Source organism: Mus caroli, chromosome 5 (assembly GCF_900094665.2).
Source record: "Mus caroli chromosome 5, CAROLI_EIJ_v1.1, whole genome shotgun sequence".
NCBI classification, from domain to species: Eukaryota; Metazoa; Chordata; class Mammalia; order Rodentia; family Muridae; genus Mus; species Mus caroli.
The window spans coordinates 54,119,859-54,127,419 of record NC_034574.1 but is presented as its reverse complement, the minus strand read 5'-3'; the positions used below and the strand labels follow the sequence as shown (position 1 = coordinate 54,127,419).

The following is a 7,561-nucleotide window of genomic DNA, read 5'->3' as shown; positions in this document are numbered from 1 at the left end:
ATTGATAAATGAGATCTCATGATACTGAAAAGCTTCTGTAAGGCAAAGACACCATCAATAGAACAAATTGGCAACCTACCGATAGGGAAAAAATATGTTCAATAAACCTATATTTGATAGAGAGCTAATATTCAAAATATATAAAGAACTCAAGAAGCTAACTTCCACAAAACAAACAACCCAATTAAAAAATGGTGCATAGAGCTAAAAGGAGAATCCACAGCAGAAGAATCTTGAATGGCCAAGAAGCATTTAAAGAAATGTTCAGAGCCCTTAGTCACCAGGGAAATGCAAATCAAAATGACCTTGAGTTTTCTGAGAAACTGCCAAATTGATTTCCAAAGCAATTGTACAAGTTTTCATTCCCACCATGGACAAGTACTCCCCTTGCTGCATATCCTCACCAGTATGTGCTATCTCTTGAGTTTTTAATTTTAGTCATTCTGGTGGGCAAAAGAGGGAATATCAGAGATATTTCCATTTGTATTTCCCTGATGACTAAGGACTTTGAATTTTTCTCTTTTCTTTTCTTTTCTTTTCTTTTCTTTTCTTTTCTTTTCTTTTCTTTTCTTTCCTTTCCTTTCCTTTCCTTTCCTTTCCTTTCCTTTCCTTTCCTTTCCTTTCCTTTCCTTTTCTTTTCTTTCCTCTTTCTCTTTTATTAATCATTGTGCAGGGATGTGGGGGATTGTTCATTTTACAGAACCAATTTTTAAGAGTAAGTGAGCTTGCCCTTTGTTCACGCTAATGATTTTACCATATTATTTATATGTTAGAAAACTATTCTTGGTCAAGGGTCTTGCCCTGGAGAATGGTTAAGGAGCTCAATGGCACTCCATTGGAGAAAACAGATTTTCCTTCTATCAGTAGAACCTATTGATAATATGTTTATTTGGAGTTCTTTTGCAAGAGAGATACAAAAATACAGAGAGACAGAGTGAATAATAGATAAAGAACTTGAAGTTGGAAGTTGGGTTGGTAAGGAGTTGGGAAGAATATTGCAGATGTTGGAAGAGGAGAGACATAATCAAAATATATTGTAAAGCCGGGTATAGTGGTGCACGCCTTTAATTCAAGCACTTGGGAGGCAGAGGCAGGCAAATTTCTGAGTTTGAGGCTAGCCTGATCTAGAGAGTGAGTTACAGGACAGTCAGGGCTACATAGAGAAACCCTGTCTCAAAAAACAAACAAACAAACAAAGAAACAAACAAAATTATTGTAAAATAATAAAAATATTTAAAACTTAAAAATAATTAAAATTTACAGAATAATAAAACTTTAGAGTTCTCAGAGAAAAAAAAGATGGAGAATAACATAATATCTATACAAAATAATTTCAAAATTAAATAAACTTTCTGTTTCTTACTTTTATATATATATTTTTTAATTAGGTATTTTCCTCATTTACATTTCCAATGCTATCCCAAAAGTCCTGATACCCTCCCCCTCTCCCCTACCCACCCACTCCCACTTTTTGGCTCTGGCGTTCCCCTGTACTGGGGCATATAAAGTTTGCAAGTCCAATGGGCCTCTCTTTCCAGTGATGTCCGACTAGGCCATGTTTTGATACATATGCAGCTAGAGTCAAAAGCTCCGGGGAGAACTTAATGATAATTTAATTTTGTAACTTTAAATTTTCATAATTTTATAACTTCAAAATTATTGATAAATTTGGGAAATTTACCAAGTTTGTGCAAAGAATGATTGAAAACTTAAGAATTATAAAACATTATCCCTTTGGCAGCACTTATACTAAAATTGGAAAGATGCAGAGATTAGCATGGCCCCCTGCACAAAGAAGATAAAGAAATTTGTGAAGCATTCAGTATTTTTGAGAATGTCATCTTAAGCGAGGTAACCCAAACGCAAAAGGATATACATGGTATGTATTCACTTATAAGTCTTTTTAGCCATAAAGTACAGCATAAGCATGCTATACTCCAGACTCCAAAGAACCTAACAAAATGGAAGGCCCAAGCAAGGATGCTTGAATCTCACTTTGAAGAGGGAATAAATTAGTCATAAAATGAAGATGTAGGGAGGTGATGGGGTGGGAGTGAAATTAAGGAGAGTAATGGGGGCATTCAGAATCAGGTATGGGGAGGGAAAGGACAGATGACTAGGTAACCATGAAAATGAATGGAACTCTGAAACTGATGTGATGTGGAGGGGGTGGTGTGCATGCATCTCTAGAGACCAGGGATAAGAGAAGTAACCAAATATAAATAGGCATGACATTAATTGTGACTTTCAGCATTGAGGCTATGGAACCTGAAGAGGCCACCTCATGTAGCCAAGCCAGAACCCCAGAAGAGATATAGGGACACAAGCCAGGAATAAAACTTTTGACCCAACAAATTATCCTGTCTAAATAACAACAACAAAAAATGCAGGCATGAGGAATGGAGCAGAGACTGAGAGAATGGCCAATCAGTAACTGGTCCAAACCGAAACCCTTCCCCTAGAACCTATCCCTGACAGTAGTATTAATGATATTGTGTTATGCTTGCAGACAGGAGTCCAGTATTGCTGTCCTTTTAGAGGCTCTACCTAACAGCTGACTCAGATGCAGACACCCACAGCCAAACAGTGCATGGAGCAGGCTCAGATTGGGATAGGAACTTCACAAGAAAACCGACAGAGTCAACTAACCTGGTGGTCCCTTGGGGCTCTCAGAGATTGAAACACCAACCAAAGAACATACAAGGACTGAAGCTAGGCCTTCCCACTAATATGTAACAGATGTGCAGCTTTGTCTTCATGTGTGTCCTGAGCTACTGAAGTGGGGGCTGTACCAAAAGCTGTTGCCTCTATATGGGATATGTTCTTCTATTTGAGGTACCTTGCATGGACTCAGTGGGAAAGGAAGGATCTAATCTAGAAGAGATTTGAAGTGTCAGGGTGGAGGGGATACACACAGGGACTGTGGGAGGAGGTGACCAGGAGGAGGACAGTGAGCAGGATGTAAAGTGAGTGTGAAAAAATTTGAAAAATATATCAATGAAAACAAATGTTAGGAGAATAAAATAGAAAAGAAATACCAGAGAATCATTTTCTACCAAATTCCACCAATATGGCTTGCCAGTGACTTACCAGCCCTTTGGCAATAGACCATATCTAGAGAAGGGATCAGAATCTCAGGTCAGAATACTGGGCCATTAGCATCTCCTTTGTAACTTTATTTCAAATTCAGAGGTAGCTATATATTACACTATCTTATTTTAGATCTGGTATTTGTACTTTTTAGAACACTGCAAGTCTAATAAAACTCCTCCAACCAGTAAAATCTAAAAAAAGAAATATAATACTAATATACCATTCACCCTTCTCAGTAATAAGCGACCCTTTTTTCTCATCTTGCTACAATTTTAAAAATATTTTACCAGTCTTTGACAGTTAAGAACTACTTTTGATTAGAACACACAATTTTATCATACCGTAAGTTATGAATAATTATATTTTCAAAATTTTTCTTGTTTTTTTGTTGTTATTAATGTTCCAATCAAGCAAAGTATCATGGGAAGAAAAACGAGAGTATTTCTACCGAATTGTGATGCATATAGATCACAATCAGGACCAACAGGGCAAGATTTCCCTAAGGGTGAAACCAGTGTCAACCAACAACTATTGAGTTGGACTTAGGGTCTTTTCAACAGAAGGGAGATTATTTTACCTTGTACTTGATCTAGGCAAACACAAAAAACTACTGAAGTCATTGATCTTAAAGTAGAATCTATTAGCATTATTTTATTAATCCACTATAGAATAAAAATAGAAGAGGGAGCATAAAAAAAACTCAGCATGTTTGGAAAATTCATAATAAAACCTATTATTTTTGTATTCTAAAGCCATGGTTATATTATTCTGAAATTCCAGGATGTTCTCAAGTCAGTGTTAGTAACTACCCATGAGTAACATTGTTTATTATATGAAGGCAGATTGACTTCTATTTCCATAAAATAAATTGCTTAATTTAATTTTTTTCTATTTTTATTATGTTTCATTGGGGAAAAGAAGAAAAGCAATTGCAATATTTATCTCACATACATACATATTGATTATTCTACAGTATCAAATTAATAAGAAAATTTTCAAACTATTTTGAGCTAAAGGAAGCACTACTCTCATAGTTTGAATCACGAATAAGAATGCCTAAGTATCTCAAAGCTCTGCTTATTTCTCAGTAAACACTGATGATGTACATTTATGAATATTTTAACATGTTTAACATAGATGCTTGGATCTTTGAATACATTTGGGGCACCCAAAACTTTCAGTGATACGTAAGACAGCTATTTTCTGTGAGAAATTCTTTTCTTTTTTTCTACATGCATCATTTATAGTCAGAAAGTAAGATCAGCATGCTTTGAAAAGGCTCATCATAACATGTCAAGGCAGTAGGTAACAAATCAATGGCTGCTTAAATGATTGTTTTTCCCTGAAGGAAAATATATTTTGCTTTGGAGACCTAACTTCATTATGCTTCAGTAGATGCCAAGCGAAAAACGCCATTTCCATCATTAATCTGTTTATAAAAGCTTTCTCTTGTCTGCACAGAAAAGTCATTTAGTTCAATTTTTTCCTTGTGATGTATTGTCTCTCAGTAAAAGCTAATGCACTCAGGCACTTTCTAAGACTTTTGAATTTTTAACAAAAAAATTTAAAGAGAACATACCTAATTATATCACTGATTATTATGAAATTATAAATACATATCATTAAACAAATGTGAATGATTTAAATCTTTTGAACTTAGAGCACTGCTTCCTTTCATAAACATTAATTCACAGTGTAAAAAGAAGAGATTTCAGGAGGAAGATCCCTTCAATATGAATATCACTGTTCTGTTTGGAAAATGTTCAAGCTCTGCTCAGTTTTTCTTAACTTTATAATTTAGTTCTTATTGTTTATTTCTTTACAGGTCAATCCAGGTAACGGAGAAACTAAACTGTTAATTACACTACTTAGACACTTTTGTTTATTCATGTGATAAACTCTAAAATTACTTTTAGCATAATAAAAATGTAAATGTATAAACTTGCTTAAGCATATTTTTGGTTACTTATACATAGAATTTTACTATTTAATACTAAAATATACATGTGTTTGCATTATGTATGTATGTATGTATGTATGTATGTATGTATGTATGTATGTGTAAGTATAGGAATTTTAATCTACACACCTTTATGAAACAAGTCCTAGAGCTTAGGAATGAGGGAATCATATCTCAGCATAAGAAGGCTATGTGTCAAACCTACAGCCAATATTATCTGAAAGAAGGAAAACTGGAATCAGTCCCATTAGTGTCAGCAATGAGACAGGGCTCTTCTTTAGTCTAACTAGAGTTTTCAAAAACAATTCCCAAAGCACTAGTTGCAGCTGTAAAACAAGAGACTATTACATGAATACAACTTAGAAAAGAAGGTAAGTCATCGCTATTTTAGACTGAAAGATACTATATATAAGAAATGTCAAAAATGCAACCAGAAAACTCACAGAAACCATTTCTGTAAAGTTGTCAGATTAAAAATTAGTTTTCTCAAATCAATAGGCTTTTTTTTTTCAGTTTTTTTTAAAAATATTTTTATTAGACAATTTCTTTGTTTACATTTCAAATATTAGTCCCTTCCCTTGTTTCCCCTCTGAAAACCCCCTATCCCATCCCCTCTTCCCCCCCCCCTCACTAATCTACCCACTCCCACTTCCCTGTCTTGGCATTCCCCTATACTGGAGCATTGAGCCTTCATGGGACTAAGGGCCTTTCCTCTCACTGATGTCACACAAGGCCATTCTCTATTAAATATGCACCTGGAGCCATGGGTCTCTCCATGTGTACTCTATGGTGGGTGGTTAAGGCCCAGGGCATTCTGGGGAAGCTTATATACTAAAATCAAACATATTTAGAAAGAGATCCTGAAAATAATCTGATTTACAATGACCTTAAAGACAAATAAAACAATGAGGTAAATATGTCTTTAATGAAAATTAAATCTCTGAAGAAAGAGCTTGAGGAAGAAACTAGAAGCCAGAAAGAGATCTCATGTTAGTGGATTAGTAGAATTAATATTGTGCAGATGACCATTCAACCTAACGCAATTTACAAATTCACAAAATCCCATTTTTAAAATTTCACAATATTTTTCACATAAATAATAAAAAAGTATTTAAAATTTTACTTGGAAACAATAATACTTTCATCAGACCAAAGCAATCTTGAGCAAGAAGGAACTATGGTAGAGGCATTGCTATATGAAATAGCAAGATATAATAAAAATCTATAGTAATAAAACTGTATAAAATAGCAAAACAAACAAACAAACAAAAAGACAAACATGTAAAAATAGTGGAGAAGATTCTAGAGCCCATATTCCATGGCTTTTGGTCCTAGCTGCTGCTCCAAAAACAAAATCTTAAGTCAGATTCCCTCGTGCTTTCATCTTTTCTCTATTTTACATCTAACTCACATCTTATTCCACCTGGGAACCACTCATTAAACAGGACCCAGCATTTTGCTGCATATAGGAAACACAATTCAGTAACAAAGACAGACACTACCTTAGAGTAAAAGGCTGGAAAAAAATTCCAAGCAAATGGTCCCAAGAAACAAGCTGGAATAGTCATTCTAGTATCCAATAAAATAGACTTTCAACTAAAAGTTGTCAAAAGAGATAGGGAAGACACTTCATACTCATCAAAGTAAAAAATCCATCAAGATGAGATCTCAATTTGAACATCTATGCCTCAAATGCAAGAGCACCCACATTTATAAAAGAAAGGTTACTAAAGCTCAAAACACATATTGAACCTCCCACAATTATAGTTATAGAAGATTTCAACACTCCACTGTTACCAATAGACAGGCCATGGAAACAGAGATTAATAGAGGCACAATTAACAGGTATCTATAGAACATTTCACCCTAAAACAAAAGAATATACCTTCTTCTTAGCACCTTATGGTGCCTTCTCCTAAAATGACTATATGCCTGGACACAAAAAATGTCAACAGATTCAAGAAGATTGAAATAATCCAATATCTTCTATCAGACCACCACAGAATAAAGCTGGTCTTCAACAAAAACAAAAACACCAGAAAGCCCACATACTCCTGTAAACTGAATAATTCTCTACTCAATGATAACTTTGTCAAATACGCTCTTTGTATCCCTAATTGTCTTATGCTTTGTAGGGACCTGTGGATCCCCATCCTCCATTTCCTTTCTTGGGGTATCCAGGTGCTACTTCACACCACATTAGAAGGATGAAGCAGAGTGTGGAACAGTTGTAGTCTGTAGGATTCTGGTCTAGTTGGAAGTGGGGAAAAGACCTTTTCTGAAGATTTTAGTGTTACAGCTTTTGTAGATGATCCTCAGTAAACAGCCATATAAATATACATTATTTAAGGTGACCAAAGGCTATATGTGAGTCTTGAAGAGAAGTTATTCAGGTGCTTCTCTGCCATTCGGTATTCTTCAGGTGAGAATTCTTTGTTCAGTTCTGAGCCCCATTTTTTAATGGGGTTATTTGACTTTCTGGAGTCCACCTTCTTGAGTTCTTTATAT

General features: G+C 35.0%; 1 non-coding gene across 1 annotated transcript; it reads left to right on the top strand.

Annotated features, from left to right (window-relative positions):
* The first annotated feature begins 1,728 nt into the window (after positions 1-1,728).
* LOC115031150 lies at positions 1,729-1,830 on the top strand. Its single transcript, XR_003836775.1, has one exon. It is a non-coding gene; the product is annotated as a U6 spliceosomal RNA (small nuclear RNA).
* Positions 1,831-7,561: the final 5,731 nt, after the last annotated feature.